At 47.3% G+C, this 19,205-nt stretch overlaps 1 protein-coding gene across 4 annotated transcripts in view; it reads left to right on the top strand.

The window, feature by feature from the left end:
* ncanb (neurocan b) overlaps nt 1–19,205 on the top strand; it is a 263,481-nt gene that overhangs the window by 17,801 nt on the left and 226,475 nt on the right. The window contains exon 2 of one of the 4 annotated variants that reach the window (XM_072482255.1): nt 585–681. The exons of the other annotated variants lie outside the window; for them this stretch is intronic. The gene's annotated coding sequence lies outside the window, so the exon portion shown is untranslated. The remainder of the gene's footprint in view (nt 1–584; nt 682–19,205) is intronic. 4 annotated transcript variants of the gene reach the window in all.

The following is a 19,205-nucleotide window of genomic DNA, read 5'->3' as shown; positions in this document are numbered from 1 at the left end:
CCCCATTATCGGAGAATCCCGCCCGTAATCTTTGTCACTCCTAATAAAAACCTTAAAAAAAAGAGAATGGTTCCCACGAACGGGTTTTAAATGTGAACGAAGCAGTCTTCCTGCCGGAAGCAGCGGCAGAGAACAGGTCACGCACCCTGTACATCCCGGCTTTCGGCGCAAAATCATGGAGCAGAGAGTCTTTCACTTTCTAGCTGCGAGCAAGCAGGGCAACAGGACTGTGAAGAACTGAAGGTAGATTGTTTTGTTATAAGGAAGAGAGGGCCAGAGACACAAACAGGCCAGGATCTCAAACTGAATCTGTTGGAGTGCTAGTGTTAGCTCTGGACAGAGCTCCAAGGCCTCTGGTGAACAGCCAACAAAGTAAAAACTGAAATCGGGAACAAAGCTGTATAAAAATGATTTCCTGAGGTTTGCCTTTGTAATTGTGCCAATGCAACTCAGGATGCAAAGCCCATGTGTGTTACATACAGGGAAGTACTGGCAAATGAAAGTGTAAAACCCTCAAAATTTCAAAGACATTTGAAGACTAAGCATGGCAAGTTCGAGGACAAACTTCTTTATTTTTTTCAAAGGATGCAGAGAGATCTTAAATCATGAACTGAAGTCCTTAGCAGAAATATAGCATTGAACGACAAAGCAAGTGAGATCGTGAGGACTGTCGCATTAAAGGTCAGTGAAAATGGTGTGCCCTGAAGGTCGGCTGGCATAGGCCGCAAAGGTCGACCGGTGTGCGTCACGAAGGCTGGCCAAGTCGGTAAAAGTGGGTCCCGGGAAAAAAGTTTGAAAAACACCTTTAGATAATAATAATAATAACCTTTATTAGTGTCACAAGTAGGCTTACATTAACACTGCAATGAAGTTACTGTGAAAGTCCCCTAATCGCCACATTCCGGCGCCTGTTCAGGTACACTGAGGGAGAATTCAGATTTCTCAGCGAGTATGGGAATTGAACCCATGCTGCTGGCCTTGTCCTGCATCACAAACCAACTGTCCAGCCCATCAGATGATACACACTGTGGCCACTGTGTGCCGGTGGTGGAGGAAGTGACTGTTTATTGTGATGGATGGAGTGCCAATCAAAAGGCCTGCTTTATCCTGGATGGTGTTGAGCTACTTTTTAAAAATCTATTTTTTTCCCAATTAAGGGGCAATTTAGCGTGGCCAATCCACCTACCCGGCACATCTTTGGGTTGTGAGGGTGAGACCCACGTAGACACGGGGAGAATGTGCAAACTCCACATGGATGGTGTTGAGCTTCTAGAGCGTTGATGGAGTTGCAGCTATCCAAGCAAGCGGTGAATATTCCTTTTTCCTGACTTGAGCCTTGTAGATGGAGGACAGTTTTGTTTCTGCGGAGTCAGGAGGCGAGGTAGCGTTGCTGGTTGGATGCATTTATAGAGGTGTCACCTCTTGACCCCCTGCTCCAACTACCCACCCCCTTCCCCCCCACACACTCTTATCATTAGTCACCACGCCTTCCCATAGTCAATCAGAAATCAAGTCAACCCATCATTAGCTAGTTGAATTAAAATCTCCTCTCAGTAGGGTTGCTAACATCAGATGCTTGGGGGGAAGGGGGGGGGGGGGAGGGGTTCGGGGGGGGGGTTACCAGATGACCTCTCACCTCAACCCCTCCTCCTCCCCCCCCCCCCCACTTAGTCAAACGGCCTGTTTTCCCTTCTCCGATGTTTATGTAACCAATAAATAATATGCTCAATGACTTTGTTTAAGAATGCTTCTTTTAAGTGGCCAGGCAAGTTTCCCCCTCGGAGTTGTTTGGAACAAAATGCACGAGAATTCCTGGATACTCCAGTCTAATCCTGGAGGGTTGACAACCACCTATCAGACCCTGACCTCTAGAAAGTGCAGTGTTTTGTTGAGGTAGGGGGTTGGACATGGGCAAGATTGGGATCCATTGTTGCATGACCCTGATGGATAAACACTCTGTAGTTCTCATCTTTGCTGCTTCAGTATGTCCATTGCCCCTTGAAATCCAATGGCTCGCTGAGTCCCTTTTTACATTGTTTCTGGGCTGCCTGAGATGATTTTGGGAGAAAGTGGAGAGGGTGCGGAGCTATACGTGCACCTGAAGAGGAATGGGTTAGGGGGGTTGGAGGGAGAGACGACATTCCATCTTTCTTGGGTAAGGGTACCGGAGGAAACACGGCTTCTGTGAGACGGCACCACAAAAAATCTTTCGGCGAGGAGGGAGAAAAATGGATAGTACAAATTAGCAGGAAGAGGGGAGCTATTTGGGGGCAGACTACAGATCACTTTGCCGTCTTATGAACAACAGGATTCAGGGGAGGTTTACTAGAATGTTAGCAGGGCTGAAAGACTTCAGCTATATTAAGAGACTGGAGAAGCTGGGCTCTTACCCTTCAGATGGAAAAGTACGGAGGGAGATTTGATTGAGACATTCATGGTCATGAAGGACGATAATGGAGCAAAGAAGGAGAAACCAATCTCGGAGGCAAAACGATCAGTCAACAGAGGAACCAGATTTATAGTTGGCAAAAATCCAGAGACAGCGTAAGGGAAAATAAAATTTGCACAGCGACTTGTGATTTGGAATTTACTACTGTACTTGAAAGGGTGTTAGGAGCAGAGTGAATAAATTGTAACTTTTCAAAGAGAATTGGATGAATTGTTGGAAAGGAAAAAAAACGCTGGGCAATGGGGAAAGAGGAGGCAAGTTGGACTAATTGGATCACTCTTTCAAAGTGTTAGCACAGACACAATGGGCTGAATATGCCATGTCGCTCTGTGATTCCATGATTCTATGAACATGGGGCAGCACGGTGGCACAGTGGTTAGCAATGCTGCCTCACAGTGCCATGGACCCGGGTTCAATCCCGGCCCTGGGTGACAGTCCGTTTGGAGTTTGCACGTTCTCCCTGTGTCTGCATGGGTTTCCTCCTGGGGTTCCCAAAGATAGAACATAGAACAGTACAGCACAGTACAGGCCCTTCACCCACGATGTTGTGCCGACCGTTTATCCTAATCCAAGATCAACCTAACCTACACCCCTTCAATTTACTGCTGTCCATGTGCCTGTCTAAGAGTCGCTTAAATGTCCCTAATGACTCGGACTCCACCACCTCTGCTGGCAGTCCATTCCACACACCCACCACTCTCTGTGTAAAGAACCTACCTCTGACATCTCCCCTATACCTTCCTCCAATCACCTTAAAATTATGTCCCCTCGTGACAGCCATTTCCACCCTGGGGAAAGGTCTCTGGCTATCCACTCTATCCATGCCTCTCATCACCTTGTGCACCTCTATCAAGTCACCTCTCTGTCTTCTTCACTCCAGTGAGAAAAGCCCTAGCTCTCTCAACCTTTCTTCATAAGACATGCCCTCCAGTCCAGGCAGCATGCTGGTAAATCTCCTCTGTACCCTCTCCAAAGCATCCACATCCTTCCTATAATGAGGCGACCAGAACTGGACACAATATTCCAAGTGTGGTCTAACTAGGGTTTTATAAAACTGCAGCAACACCTCGCGGCTCTTAAACTCAATCCCCCTGTTAATGAAAGCCAACACACCATACGCCTTCTTAACAACCCTATCAACCTGGGTGGCAACTTTGAGGGATCTATGAATGTGGACCCCAAGATCCCTCTGTTCCTCCACACTTCCAAGAATCCTGCCTTTAACCCTGTATTCAGCATTCAAATTTGACCTTCCAAAATGAATCACTTCACATTTATCAAGATTGAACTCTATCTGCCACTTTTCAGCCCAACTCTGCAACCTGTCAATGTCCTGTTGTAACGTGCAACAACCTTCAACACTATCCACAACTCCCCCAATCTTCGTGTAATTGGCAAACCTACTAACCCACCCTTCCACTTCCTCATCCAAGTCTTTTATAAAAACCACAAAGAGCAGAGGTCCCAGACCAGATCCTTGCGGGTCACCACTGGTTACCGACCTCCAGGCGGAATACTTTCCATCCACTACCACTCGCTGTCTTCTTTCGGCCAGCCAATTCTGTATCCAGACAACCAAATTTCCTTGTATCCCATGCCCCCTAACTTTCTGAATGAGCCTACCATGGGGAACCTTATCAAATACCTTACTGAAATCCATATACACCACATCCACTGCCTGACCTTCATTAATGTGTCTCGTCACATCCTCAAAGAATTCAATGAGGCTTGTGAGGCATGACCTGCCCCTCACAAAGCCATGCTGACTATCTTTAATCAAACTATGTTTTTCTAAATAATCATAAATCCTATCTCTCAGAATCCTTTCCAATATTTTGCTCACCACAGACGTAAGACTGATGGGTCTGTAATTCCCAGGGATTTCCCTATTCCCTTTCTTGAATGGGGGAACAACATTCGCCTCCCTGCAATCATCCGGTACTACTCCTGTGGAGAGTGAGGACACAAAGATCATCGCCATTGGTGCAGCAATCTCCTCCCTCTCTTCCCGTAGTAAGCTTGGGTATATCCCGTCAGGCCCAGGGGACTTATCTATCCTGATGCTTTTCAAAATTTCCAGCACATCCTCCTTCTTAATATCAACCTGTTGGAGTCTATTAACCTGGTTCACACTGTTCTCATGAGCAACAAGGTCCCTCTCTCTAGTGAATACTGAAGCAAAGTATTCATTTAGGGCCTCCTCCATCTCCTCAGACTCTAGGCACAAGTTCCCTCACTATCCCTGATCGGCCCTACTCTCACTCTGATCATCCTCTTATTTCTCACATAATTGTAGAACGCCTTGGGGTTTTCCCTAATCCTTCCCGCCAGAGCTTTTTCATGCCCCCTTCTAGCTCTCCTCAGTCCATTTTTGAGTTCCTTCCTGGCTACCTTTGTAACCCTCTAGATCCGAGTCAGATCCTTGCTTCCTCAGCCTTATGTCAGCTTCCGTCTTCCTCTTGACTAGAAGCTCCACTTCTCTTGTCATCCAAGGCTCCTTCACCTTACCATTCCTTCCTCGTCTCAGTGGGACAAAACTATTCAGCACTCGCAGCAAGTGCTCCTTGAACAATCCCCACATTACTGTTGTGCATTTCCCCAAGAACAATTGTTCCCACTTTATGCCCCTCAGCTCCTGTCTAATAGCAGTATAATTTCCCCTCCCCCAATTAAAAACCTTCCCATGCAGGTTAGGTGGATTGGCCATGCTAAAATTGCCCCCTAGTGTCCAAAGACGTGCAGATTAGGTGGAGTTATGGGATAGGGTGGGGGAGTAGGCCTAGGTGAGGTGCTCTTTCAGAGGATCGATGCAGACACGATGGGCCGAATGGCCACCTTCTGCATTGTAAGGATTCTATTGTAGTGAGTGGTGACCTCAGCATTTTTAAAGCACGTGGCAAAGTCAAGCCGAAGGCTCCCTCCCAAATCTCTAATGCCCCAAACTTTGCTGTAACAGGGCATCTTGTATCACAGGGCAATTAGTCAGTTAAAACTGTTTGTGCGTGTTTAGAATTTTTTTAAAAAGTGCCCACTAAGCTGCTGGAAGTGTGAGCAGGTAACAGTGCAGTGAGGGAAACAGGGACACCTGGGACCTCAGTCAATAACAATTTATTTCCATAACCAATGAGATTCATGGATTGGGAAGGAAGCAGAGAAACAGAACGAAATGAGGTTAGATTAAAATCAAATCAGATGCAGGAAGAGAAGTAGAGATCAGAAAAAAACCATTGGATTAAGAGAAAGAGAAAAGAGACCAAGAGAAAAAGCGAGAATTTTTCGAAATCTCCAACAACTATACACAACCTGAAGGAAAGAGACTCTTAATTGTTCACTTTCCGGGTCAGAGGGGGTTGATTGACAGTCATTAGCAATTATCATGGCATTAATTGGGTACTTCCACTTTTAATTAGTGAACTTAATTTTCTGTGGAGATTTTAATGGGCAATTAATGTGTAAATAGCTTCATTAAAATCAATGGGGAGACTAAGGGCAAGATGCCAACAGCTCCTGGCAATTTGTAATTCATTGGAAAATCACTTGCTCGCCACAAACGGCTGGCTAATTTGTATATTAATAATGCTATTTTTTTCAGCGAGTTCTGGGCCAATTATTTCCTCTCTGGTTAAAAATCTGCCTGCTACAGATGCTACAGACCATCTTTGTCAGCCTGACCTCCACAGCTTCCTGGGATCTGTAGTAGAGTATCGGTTACAGTTTGGTCGGTCTGAAGATATTTTTGTAGTCAAACATAAGTTAACTGTAAGTCTCCATTGACTCTTCGCACTTTAAAAAACTGACAGTAAAAGGAACAAGGTAGGAGTTACCTCCATGCTTGCTGGTACACAAGGTTCTGTCTAACGCCAGACTGATCCTAGGTCCGTGATATGTGCTCTCTTCCAGCACTGTGTGGGCGGGACTGTACTCAGTCCTAGATTAATCCTATATGTTCCAGACCCTTATACTACAGTAGTACGAACGCATGCTGTACCTGTCCTCGGAGTGTTTGATGGGGACAGTGTAGGGGGAGCTTTACTCTGTATCAATCTCATGCTGTACCTGTCCTGGGAGTCTTTGATGGGGAAAGTGTAGGGGGAGCTTTACTCTGTATCAACCTCATGCTGTACCTGTCCTGGGAGTGTTTGATGGGGACAGTGTAGGGGAGCTTTACTCTGTATCTAACCCCGTGCTGTACCTGTCCTGGGAGTGTTTGACGGGGACAGTTTAGAGGGAGCTTTACTCTGTATCTAACCCCATGCTGTACCTGTCCTGGGAGTGTTTGCGGAGGACACTGTAGAAGGAGCTTTACTCTGTATCTAACCCCGTGGTGTACCCGTCCTGGGAGTGTTTGATGGGGACAGTGTAGAGGGAGCTTTACTCTAAGGGGAGCTTTACTCTGTATCTAACCCCATGATGTACCTGTTTTGAGAGTGTTTGTTGGGGACAGTGTAGAGGGAGCTTTACTCTACATCTAACCCCATGTTGTACCTGTTCTGGGAGTGTTTGTTGGGCACAGTGTAGAGGAAACTTTACTCTGTATCTAACCCCGTGCTGTACCTGTCCTGGGAGTGTTTGATGGGGACAGTGTAGAGGGTGCTTTGCTCTGTATCTAACCCCGTGTTGTACCTGCCCTGGGAGTGTTTGATGGGGACAGTGTCGAGGTGTATTACTGAAGTGTTTCATTCCCCAGCATGCACATCGTACAGATCAGTGGCAGCAGAATTTGCGCAAAGGGAGCAAAAAATCTCTTTCTAACTTTGATGACTCCAAAGCTGATGTGAAATTCACCTGACGATTACTGACACTCCTGGATAACTTCAATGCACAGGAAATTATTTACACTTCTTCAACCACTTCAAAGATCAACATAGAAAGATCTTTGAGTCTGAGCTGGTACGCGAGCTAACTGAGGCAAGGCATGAACACGAAATCCTAGATGAAGCAAAAGGCAGGTGGCACTGGGAATCACAAGAACAAAGGAAAGTCTTTGGTAAAAGTAACCTTTAATTGTAAGAACACTGTTGAGGCAACACATCAAAGAGCAGAATCATATTGATGTTGTGTTCTTCGCCTCTGGAGGGGAACGAGGTACAGAGTGAAGAAAAGGATGACTCTCGACTTTGCAAGCTGAGGAAAGCACTGAGACACTGGAACGCACAACTCCTTCGGGTGCAATTATATTCCAGAGAGCGCAACGTTTTCATTCATGTAAAAACAGAGCATGTTGGATAAACACAGAAGGCCAATCTGCATCTGGAGAAAGAAAGAATCAGCTCGTGTCTCAGGACTTAATCCTTTCCAAAACAAAAGACTGATATATATATATCTATATATGTAACTATAATATTCAAGTGCAGTCAGGGTATCCAGCCGTGCCTGCTCTTGATGCTGCAATGGTCCTTGTTAAAGCGACTGTAACTGCGTCGGCCAAACTTTCCTTTAGAACGTCTGTACGATGAACGGAAAAGTAACTTAAGCAAAAGACAGTGATTGTGGAGGGGAGTAAAGGTGTAATAAAATCACCCATGATTCACACTCATTGGTGAAATCACGGTTTGATTTATGTAACCATTCCTTTTGTTTCGTGCTGCTGTTGTGCTACAAAACTGTTGCAAGGAGTTAGAGACTTTTGTGGGGACCAGGGATTGGGTCCAATCCCCGATTGCTGGCCAGGGAAGGATGTCTGACTTGGCCGAGGATCCCAAAACCACCTTGTTCAGGAAATAAATGGTTTGTCAACAGGTCGGGCAGTTTGAGGGTTGAAGAATTCACCCACAGGATTGCGCCTGATCAGCGGCCATTGAACCTGACCGCGTTCTTGCGTTTCTGGGGAGTGAAGGGATTTGCAGAGAAGGTGAGGAGGTAAGGTTATAACTTGGCAATCCTCGCCAAGCAATCAAAGGGAGTTGGGGGCCGTAACTAAAAGCAGCTGAGGCAAGTGAGGGGAGGATACCTTCTCCTCCAGAGGGTGGTGGGCATCTGCAAATCGCTGCTTAAGTTGGTCTTTGGGGCTGAAACGCTCAACTCATTTAAAAGGTGCCCGGTTCAGCATCTGAAGTGCTGGAACCTGCAAGGCTGTGGATCAGGTGCTGTAAAGTGGGAGTAAAATGAACGGCTAGATGACTTTTTCTCTTTCTGGACGTCACGGACGCGTTGGACGGAATGGTCTCTTTCTGCATCCTAACATCTCTATGGTTTTGTGTAAACAACAGAAACACCTTGCATTTATACACTGCTCTTCACGTTGTAAAATATTCTGAGGTTCTTGACAGGGGCGATTATGAAACAAGATTTGGCGCAGAAGCTGAGGCTCGGACAGGTGAGAGCAGGTTTCGGCAAAGGTTTTAAAGAGGGGAGAGAAGGGTCTAGGGAGGGAATTCCAGAGCTTAGGGCCCAGACACTTGAAGGCACGGCTGCCAACTGTGGAGCAATTAAAATCCAGGATGTGCTGGAGATCAGAACTGGAGGAGAGCAGAGGTGTGGGAGGGTTGGTAGGCTAGAGGATGTTACAGAGACAGGACGGGGTTTGAAAACAAGGATGAGAATAGATTTGTAAATTGGCGAAATGAAATACATTAGAACAGATGTATGCCATTCAACTAGGTCACAGCTGATATGTGCTTCATTTCCATTTATTCGCCTTTTCATAGAATTTACAGTGCAGAAGGAGGCCATTCGGCCCATCGAGGCTGCACATGCCCTTGGAAAGGGCACCCCACTTAAGCCCACACCTCCACCCTACCCATGTAACCCGACCTAACCTTTTGGACACTAAGGGCCAATTTAGCACGGCCAATCCACCTAACCTGCACATCTTTGGACTGTGGGAGGAAACCGGAGCACCCGGAGGAAACCCTCGCAGACACGGGGGGGAACGTGCAGACTCCGCACAGCCAGTCACCCGAGGCTGGAATTGAACCTGGGACTCTGGAGCTGTGAGCCAGCAGTGCTAACCACTGTGTCACCGTGGCAGACTTTGCTCCATAACCCTTAATATCCGACCCTAGCAAAAGTCTATCTGTCTTCACCTTGAAAAAGTCAGTTGACTTCTGACATCTACAACCTTTTTCCGTATTTCTGGTTTTAGCTCACTAGTAACAAAGCAGATTGTTGTTACTGACAAGGTAGATCAAAATAATTTAAATCGAGTGACACTTTACAGACTGGAGAACACCTTTAAGAGGTATAGTGGCTAGCGGCAGAACACCAATCTGGCAACTGCATTAAGTTAATTTTTTACACTGCCTTCATCAAAGACAACTGTGTGGATTATAATTTCTGCTATATACATTGGTTCAGGAAGCAGGAACAGAACCCAGAACTTTAAAGGGGAATTTTGTTTTCGATAACATAGGATCATACAGAATGTACAGCATGGAAATCTTTACCTGTACACCTGAAAACCGAACACATCCAAAAAATTCCTGATGCCAGGAATGAGGAATTTTAGATGCAAGGAAAGATTGGAGAAATTGGGCTTGTTCACCTTGGTGCAGAGAAGATTAAGAGGCGACCTTATTGAGGTGCTCAAAATTCTGAACAATTTTGGCAGGGTCAGGAAGGATATTCTGTTTCCACTAGTTGGTATGTCAGTGACTAGGGGGGCCACAATTTCAAATTGGTCAGCAAGAGAGCATGGAGTGAGACGAGGAGAAACAATGGGCGGGATTCTCCGATAATGGGGCTAGGTGTTGACGCCCTTGTAAACGCCGGAGCGTTTAACAATCCCGTCATCTGGCCCCTAGGAGCAGCGATCCAGCGCCGCACAGGGGCCAGCACGGCACTGGAGCGCCTCTCGCAGCTCCAGCTGCCGATACGGGCGCCGGCACGGGTGGCGCGGGTCTGCGCAAGTGTGCCACGGCAGGCGCGGGTCCGCGCATGCGCACCGGGCCCCTGTAGGGCTCTGCCATATTGCCCGGGGCTGGAGCGGAGAAGGGAACCCCCCGCGCATGCGCGGAAATATGCCAGCCGTAGCACGCATGCGTGGAAATACGGCGGCTGTTCCGCGCATGCGCGAACCCACGGCGGCCGTTCCGCGCCGGCTGGAGCTGCGGGGACCACTCCGGTGCCAACCTGGCCCCCTAGGAAGGGGAGAATTCCTCACTTTCGGGACCATTGACGCCGGAGTGGGTTGGCACCGCTTTTCACGCCGGCGGGGGGACATCGCCCCATTATTAGAGAATCCCGCCCCCTGTGTTTAGTATTCGGTTTTACACCTTACCATTCCAGACATTTTATTTACTTTGGGCTACGGCTAGCCTAGGCTTTGGCTATTGTAATGTACGTTGACATGCAGTATCTGAAAATCGAAATGATCTGAAATCTGAAATGTAATCGGCCCTGAGGGTTTCTGATAATGCTCATGGCATACCGCCATTGATGATCCTCCCATCTTACTTTCTTTAACTTTATTTTATTCTAATTTTAGAATGCCCAATTATTTCTTTTCCAATTAAGGGACAATTCAGCATGGCCAATTCACCTATCCTGCACACCTTTGGGTTGTGAGGGTGAAACCCACGCAGACATGGGGAGAATGTGCAAACTCCACACGGACAGTGACCCGGGTCCGGGATCGAACCCGGGTCCTCGGCGCCGTGAGGCAGCAGAGCTAACCCACTGCGCCACTCTTTTGTCTAACTTTATTAGCCTATCATTCTATTCCTTTCTCCTTTGTGTATTGATCTGATTTCCCCCTAAAGTCAGCTATGCTGTCCATCTCGACCAATCTTTATGGCAGCAATTTGACATGCTCACCACTCTCTGGGTTAGGGATTTCTCCAGAATTTCCGGTTGGATTTATTGGTGACTATTTTACATTGATGGTCTCTGGTTCTGCTCGCTCCAACAAATGAAGACATCTTCACTATATTTAGCTCCAAAGGAGAATATTCTTCTGGGAAAATGTGTTCAGGGCGTATCTTCTCTCTGAAAATATGTTGCATCAGTGTCGCGTCCAACTGCTTCCCTCTGACGAGACGTCCTTTCCTTTATCCAAAAGTTCCTGTAGGAAGATGACCCAGACTTAAATGGCTGGCCGTGCCTGCTTGGCTAAAGCTCCCACCTCTGGGTGGCTGGATGGCCAGTGGGTTTGAGGTGTTGTACAGGTCTTTACACTTCCCAGGCCCATGACCCATGCCCCACACAATGGCGAAAGTCAAGATGAAAAAGTCACAATGTCACAGGATCACCATCAATTCCGAGTCACTCATCACTGAGTTGGGGATCACCCAGGCCCTTCACAGCAATGCTATCAAACAGCAGATAACCCAACATTTGGTCAAGATGGGCTTAGTCAAAAGCAAGGGCAGGTGACCAAAAGCTTGGTTAAAGAGGCGAGTTTTAAGGAGAGTCTTAGAGGAGGAGCGAGAGTGGTTGACAGATGGAAAGGTTGAGGGAATGAATTCCAGAAGTTTGGGATCAGTTATGATCTTAGTGGAAGGTGGAGCAGGTTGAAGGAGTCACATGGCCTACTCTTATGTTCCATCATTGTTGCTGAGGTAACAGGGCCTGGAATTCCCTATCTGACACTAGATAAACTTGCAGGGTAAGGGGGAAAGCGCAGGACGATGGGGCTGACTACAGAGAGTTGGCATGTATGACTCTGGGCTGATCAGCCTCCTCCTGAGCTGAAATGATCCAAGGCCGGAACTTTCTAGTAACCCCACTGAAGCAGCAATACTTCAAAAGTCCCTCGTTGGCTGTGAAGTGCAAATAGACGTCTGGCAGTCGTGAAAGGCGCCATATAAATGCACGTTTTTCCTTTGATCTCCTTCGGAGGTGTTTATCCAAACAAATACTCACTTCGGGCTGCAGCCTGTGATACAATGCTGCCCTGAAGATGACGGAAGACAGTCAGAATCCAAGCAGATCTGAGAAACTGGACTTGACAAAAGCAACAAAGCTTAAAATGTGCTCTGCATATATATGATCCGCCAAAAAACACAAATTGACAGGAACGCTGGAGGTGGCCTTCAAGAGACTGACAGTAAGTGACAGTCTGTGAACAAGGTGCAGACAATAAATGTAAAACTTTACATAGAGCTCATAGCTAGGAGTCAGGAATATACATTCTAATGCTGGTTCGAGGCAGAACTTGTTTCCTTCTAAAGTCACACGGGTTGGCGCTGATACATAAATTATATTACTCTTGGGAAGATTTGTGGCTCAGCTTACAATGACACCTGCTTACCAAAGGGTTCCTGGAGTGAGTGCCAGCTGTAGCAGCAGGTGTGAGGTTGGCAACAGAGAATGTTAGCGCAAGGTGATATGTGTTATACTCCGGATAGCCAGTTGGTGAAGAAAGAATCCCAACCAGTCTTTACTTGGAATAGCTTTATTTACAGAGTGAAGTATTACAGGTATATATCTCCTGGCTCAACTCCTGTGTCAAAAGGGGCACAACTGACTATCGAATCATTGCCCTTCACCTCTATGTACTTAATCTCAATTGATACAAGTAACATTCATGCCACACAAGTGCTAGGCAATGAGCACCTCCAACACAAAATAATCTAACCATCTCCCCTTGAGGCTTTCAATGGTACAACTATCACTGAACCTCCCACTATCAATACCCTGGGGGTTACCTTTGACCAGAAACTTACCGTGGCTACAAGAACAGATCAGAGTCTTTGAATTCTGTGGCAAGTAACTCACCTCCTGACTCCCCAAAAGCATGTCCACCATCTAGTCAGCAGTGTGATGGAATACTCTCTACTTGTCTGGATGAGTGCAGCTCCAACAACACTCAAGGAGCTCAACACCATCCGGGTCAGTTGACTGGCACCCCATTCACCACCTGCACCATTCAGTCCTTCCATTACCAACAGTGGCAGCCATGTGCACCATCTACAAGATGCACTGCGGCTACTCACCAAGGCTCCTTCGTCACATTCCAAACCCATGGCCTCTTCCACCTAGCAGGGCAAGGGGAACAGATATATGGGAACATCACCACCTGCAAGTTTTCTTCCAAGCCATATACCATCCTAACGTGGAAATAGATCACCGTTCCTTCACTGTCGCTGGGTCAAAATCCTGGAATTCCCACCCTAACAGCAATGTGGGTGTACCTACACCTCAGGGACTGCAGCGATTCAAGCAGGAGGCTCACCACCACCTGCTCAAGGGCAATTAGGATCCTGACCTAGCCATCGAGGCCCACACCCATGGACAAATAAAAATAGTTAACTGGTGGCTTGTCCTTTGCTGTATTTCTGAAGTTCCCATGCTGCTGTTCCTGGCTGGAAGATGAGTAATTATGAAACCATTTACAAAGAATATGGGGACGATTCACCGCCTGCGTTCTGCACAGCGCACTTCCGGGAGAGTTCCTAAATGGGGTTCGCGGGAAACGCCCAGCGGAGCGCGATGCTCCTGCGGAAGCAGACGCAAACTGGTTCATGCCCTCTCTGGGTGTGAACCAGATGGGTGTATTTAAATAACCATTTAAACACATTTAAATATGCACTTCTATGTTTTAGCCAGAGTCTCGCGGCTCCTCAGATTCATCGCCCCCCCACTGGTGCAGCGTGAAGCCGACGGGAATCACTACTGGTCCGCACTAACGGAGACCAGACGTGATGACCACACCGGGGGGCTCGGAGGCCCCGGGTGGTCAGGGACACTGGCACCCTGGCACACTGGCAGTGCCAACCTTGCCTGCCAGATTAGGACTGCCAGGATGCCAAGGGGCACTGCCAAGGGGTGGGGCCTGAAAGCGAGGATGGCCATTAGAGGGAGGGATTGGAGGGGGGCATGAAGGGGGCCTGAAGGGGGACCTGGCCATTTTGAGGGGGGATTGAGGAGGGCATGACGGGGGCGCATGAAGGTGGGCATGGAGGCGGGGCTGAAAGTGGGGGGCCTTCGGCATCCCCATAACGGGCCGTCGGTCACTTGTGGGGGGGGGGGGAAGGAATGCTGGTACCAGCGATGGGGATGTGGGGCTAATGCCTGCGAGTTGGGGGGAGCGAGGTCTCTGCTGGTGAGTAGGAGGGGCAGGGGTGAGGTGCTGTAGGATTGTTTGGATATCGGGGAGCCCTTTAAGAACACGCCCCGATCTCGGAGGAGCCAGCTTGGCCGATGTGTTTGGATTTTGCACTTCACTTTCCAGGTGGTAATCTCTGCACGCTAAAAATGATGAACTGTGGGAGAATTGCACTAGGAATCCTGCTGTAGTCCCACCAAAAATGACTTTTTTCGAAGAATTCCGCCCTGTGTTCTTCACATTGGTAACTACAAAATCAATGGGACCAAAAGCAAAATACCACGGATGCAGGGGATCTGAAATATAGCAGGGAAGGGGGGTATTAATCAATAAATCAGGTAGCATCTGTGGAGAGAGAAACAGATGTTTCAGGTGGGTGACCTTCCATCACGACTGAGGTCGGGTAAAGCGAGTGGGCTCTCACCTGGCACTGAATTCCTTGAACTCAGGCCCCATCGTTTCCCCTTTTAATTTTCCCCACACTGAGAAATGTGTCTCTAGCCCTCATAGCCGTAGGCTCCGAAATACTTGCCCCAAACTTCTCCACCTCCCTATCGCCCCCTCTCCTCTTTTAAAATGTTCCTTGAAAACTACCTCTTTGACCAAGATTTTGATCACCTTTCTTAATATCTCCTGATGTCAATTTTTGCTGATAATGTTCCTTGGGCTGTCTAACTGCATTAAAAGTGTTTTATAAATGCAATTTGATTTTAATAAGCTTCTAGAGGATGTGCAAAACAGCAACAATTTCCTCTTGAATTCGAGATCTGACTTGGAGAGATCAGAAGGCGAGTGGGATTGGAGCTGTGACATCAGTGTGGTCGAGGGGTGCTCTGCTGAGGTTGATGGTGGCGTTTGGACCTTATCTTCACATGACCTCCCCAGCCTCAGCTAGTCTGCTGCTGAGACCCTCATCCCTACCTTTGTTACCTCTATTGACAATTCCAGCACTTCCCAGATCAGCTTCCCATCTTGCAACCGCATCCAAAACTCCCCTTTCCCGCATCCAAGTCCCCTAGTCCCCTAATTCTGGAATTCCCTCCCTCAACAGCTCTCTTTGGCCAGGTTTTGACTCTCCTAATGTCTCCTTCTTTAGCTCGGTGTCTGATAATAATAATCTCTATTAGTGTCACAAGTGGGCTTACATTAACACTGCAATGAAGTTACTGTGAAAATCCCCCAGTCGCCACATTCCGGCGCCTGTTCGGGGACACAGAGGGAGAATTCAGAATGTCCAATTCACCTGACAAGCATGTCTTTCGAGACTTGTGGGAGGAAACCGGAGCACCCAGAAACCCACGCAGACACGGGGAGAACGTGCAGACGCCGCACAGAGTGTTACCCAAGCCGGGAATCGAACCCGGGTCCCTGGCGCTGTGAAGCAACCGTGCTAATCACCGCGCCACCGTGCTAACATTCCTGTGAAGGGACTTGCAGCGTTTTGCTGTTTTACAAGCAATGTATAAATGCAAATTATTGCTGCTGTTGAATGGAGAAAATTGGAGAGGATAAAGGAATAGAATTGCAACAGAATTAAGGAAAATGACCCCCTTGTTCTCTCTTCAAACGTCTATACCAGTGACTGCATCTCAAAACTATTTAATTGGCTGTAAAGCGGCTTGGGTCATTGTGCACGGTGCTGTATAAGTTTAGGTTTTGTCTTTGTTTTTATTGCACCTGCATGCATTAGGCAAGAGTGTCTGTAGCAATAGTGAGATTGGAGGCCCAGTGCTCTCAGAATACGAATGCAAGAAAAAGCCTTTCAATTCCCAGCTTTGGGACTGAAATCAAACTCATGTCCCCTGGTCAGTTTTCTCTTGAAGAAGCTCACAGCAGGAAGTATCTGAGGATCACCCAGTAGCATGATTTTGATGAAGGGTGTGTGAAGATTTATACCCGAATGGACCATCTCCTTCGAGCAGTGCAAAGTAAATTGACTCCAGTCTATTCGGTATGTGCTTGTGCTCTATTTTAAATCACAGATGTTGCTTGTTTCCTGAAGCATGAACTGCTCTGTTGAAGAACAATACTGGTGCACATCGCATCAAAGCGGATCAGTGTCTCGGTCCATACCCACATTGGCAATGTCTAGTTAATTTCTGTCGCTTATGGATTGAGCCTCAGTCGAAAGGGTGGTCAGCAGGAACAAATCATGAAAAGATGGATCTTTTGGATAAAGGTAACCCCATTTGATAGGGTGGTTAGCACTACTGCCTTACAGCACCAGGGACCTGGGTTCAATTCCGGCCTCGGGTGACTGTCTGTGTGGAGTCTGCACGTTCTCCCCGTGTCTGCGTGGGATTCCTCCGGGTGCTCCGGTTTCCTCCCACAGTCCAAAGATGTGCAGGTTAGGTGGAATGGCCATGCCAACAAAATTTCCCTCAGTGCCCAAAGATGAGCAGGTTAGGTGGGGTTGCAGGTTTTGGGCCTAGGTAGGGTGCTTTTTCAGAGGGTCGGTGCAGACTCAATGGGCCAAACGGCCTCCATCAGTGTTGTAGGAATTCTATGATTTACCTACTTTGTCACTTAATCCCATTTCCCTTCATAAACACACTTATTTTCTCGTGACTATGTTTCCTTTCTGCTTTAAAACTCTCCCCTGTTCCTTGAACCTGAGGTCATCCAAATCTCAGCTACATGTGTCCTAATGGCATCGAGTTCCATTTATGCATTGCTCTTGTGCCCATTGGCGTCCGCTGGTTCCCAGTTGAGCAATGGCCCAAACCTGTTTTCAAACCCTTCTGTGACCTTGCACACCTTGCGCACCCCATCTCTGGAAGAAGGAACAAAAACACTGTCAATATTCTGCAAACCAGGCGATGAACACTGCAGACAGAAACTGGGTTCAGACTTTGGATCAATGACTTTTCATCCAAACTAGGAAACATCAGAAACGTAATAGATTTCAAGCAAGTGAAAAGGGCAAGGGGTGGAAAAGGCACCGGAGGGAAGGTCTGCGATAGGCGGAAAGATGGAAGAGATTAAATGACCAGAGTTGGTGTTGCAGAGTCAAGTGGAATGGGAAATGGGAAAATTAAGAAACAAAAGAGGTGTCCGGAACAGGATGCAATTTGCAACATTTCTCCAGGCGAGCCTGAACAGCCTTGTACACATCAGTACACAGCTGTCGGCTTCACCTTGGTGCCCGAATAAATATTTTTGGAGATGGTTTTGAGGCTTGTGAGTACCAAGGGGCTGGTTTAGCACAGGGCTAAAGAGCTGGCTTTTAAAGCAGACCAAGGCAGGCCAGCAGCACAGTTCAATTCCCATACCAGCCTCCCTGAACAGGCGCCGGAATGTGGTGACTTTGGGCTTTTCACAGTGACTTCATTTGAAGCCTACTTGTGACAAGCGATTTTCATTTCATTTCATTCATCTGTAAGCAAGAAAGTGAAGTTTCAGGTGTACTTACTATTTGTAGTGGCCCGTACCAGCCTCCCCGAACAGGCGCTGGAATGTGGCGACTTGGGGCTTTTCACAGTAACTTCATTTGAAGCCTACTTGTGACAATAAGCTATTATTGGAAGCTGCGGAGACCACACATATGGCACCGTGGGAATGGGAACCTAGAAGGCTGCCGAGTCCTCAACCTACTGCTTGGGAACAGATAGCCCAGGCAAGGGAAGAACTAGTTTGCTTGTGGATTTGAAGATTGCTTGCTTCAGGAAAACAAAACCAAGTGGAGGAATGCTGAAGGCTAAAGATGTGCAGACTAGGGAACCGGGATCTGAAAGATGGGCGTGAAAAAGTGTGAAGAAAGTTTCCCTGTTGTATCTTGTAGCGAATCAGACAGCAGAAAACCCGCAAGTTGCAATTTTCCTCCGCTCGGTTGGGTGAAAAACATTCATGCTGTTACAAAATCTGGTCCACCCAGCTAAACTAGGGGAAAAGACAGACAAAAAGTTAATAACAATCCCTGATCTCTGTTGATAGCTGAAAGAATCTTCTTCCACAGTTGTGCTCAAGAGGAATAGGGAAGCATTTTGCAATTCATCGCAATAGTACATCAGTTAGCCAAGTGCTGTGAATTTGGTCAAACATTTGACGATACATTTTGAGACCGATTGGTCTGTGGTCTGAGAAATGAAGCTATCCAAAGGAAACTGTTGACTGAAGGTTTACTAACGCTGAAAGCTGCTGTGGAAATCTTTACTCCCATGGAACCAGCAGTGAAACAGGCTTTGTAGATTGGAGTTTGAGCAAAGGTTCACAAGGTGGAGGCTGCTAAAAGTAAGTTTGCAAAAAATCTACCTTGGCATCACCATACTCAAGTGGGACTTTCAGCAAGAGAACATTGGAGTAAGGAGAATAAATGTAAATTTGTGGCCACATCGCCATGGGATGTTGGTCACACTACTTTCAACAGCACAAAAGAAGGGGACCAAGAAAACTACAGCCAAGTCTGTTTGTCTGGTTTACGAGTTTAGTGACGGAACGAAAGACTCACGAGGGAACAATGTGTCAAGTCAGCTTCAAGAATTCAAGCTTTGGGGGTGGCATGTGGTGCAATGATTAGCACTGGGACTGCGGCGTTGAGGTCTCAGGTTCGAATCCCGGTCCTGGGTCACAGTCCCATGTGGAGTTTGCACCTTCTCCCCATGTCTGCGTGGGTTTCACCCCCACAACCCAAAGATGTGCAGGTTAGGTGGATTGGCCACGCTAAATTGCCCCTTAATTGGAAAAAAATGATTGGGTACTCTAAATTTAAAAAACAAAACAATTCGAGCTTGGTGTTTCTCAGTGCATGGTGATCAGCAACCTTTTTGGGTT

The sequence above is a fragment of the Scyliorhinus torazame genome, chromosome 18 (genome assembly GCF_047496885.1).
Source record: "Scyliorhinus torazame isolate Kashiwa2021f chromosome 18, sScyTor2.1, whole genome shotgun sequence".
Classification (NCBI taxonomy): Eukaryota; Metazoa; Chordata; class Chondrichthyes; order Carcharhiniformes; family Scyliorhinidae; genus Scyliorhinus; species Scyliorhinus torazame.
This window is presented reverse-complemented; position numbering and strand designations above follow the sequence as displayed.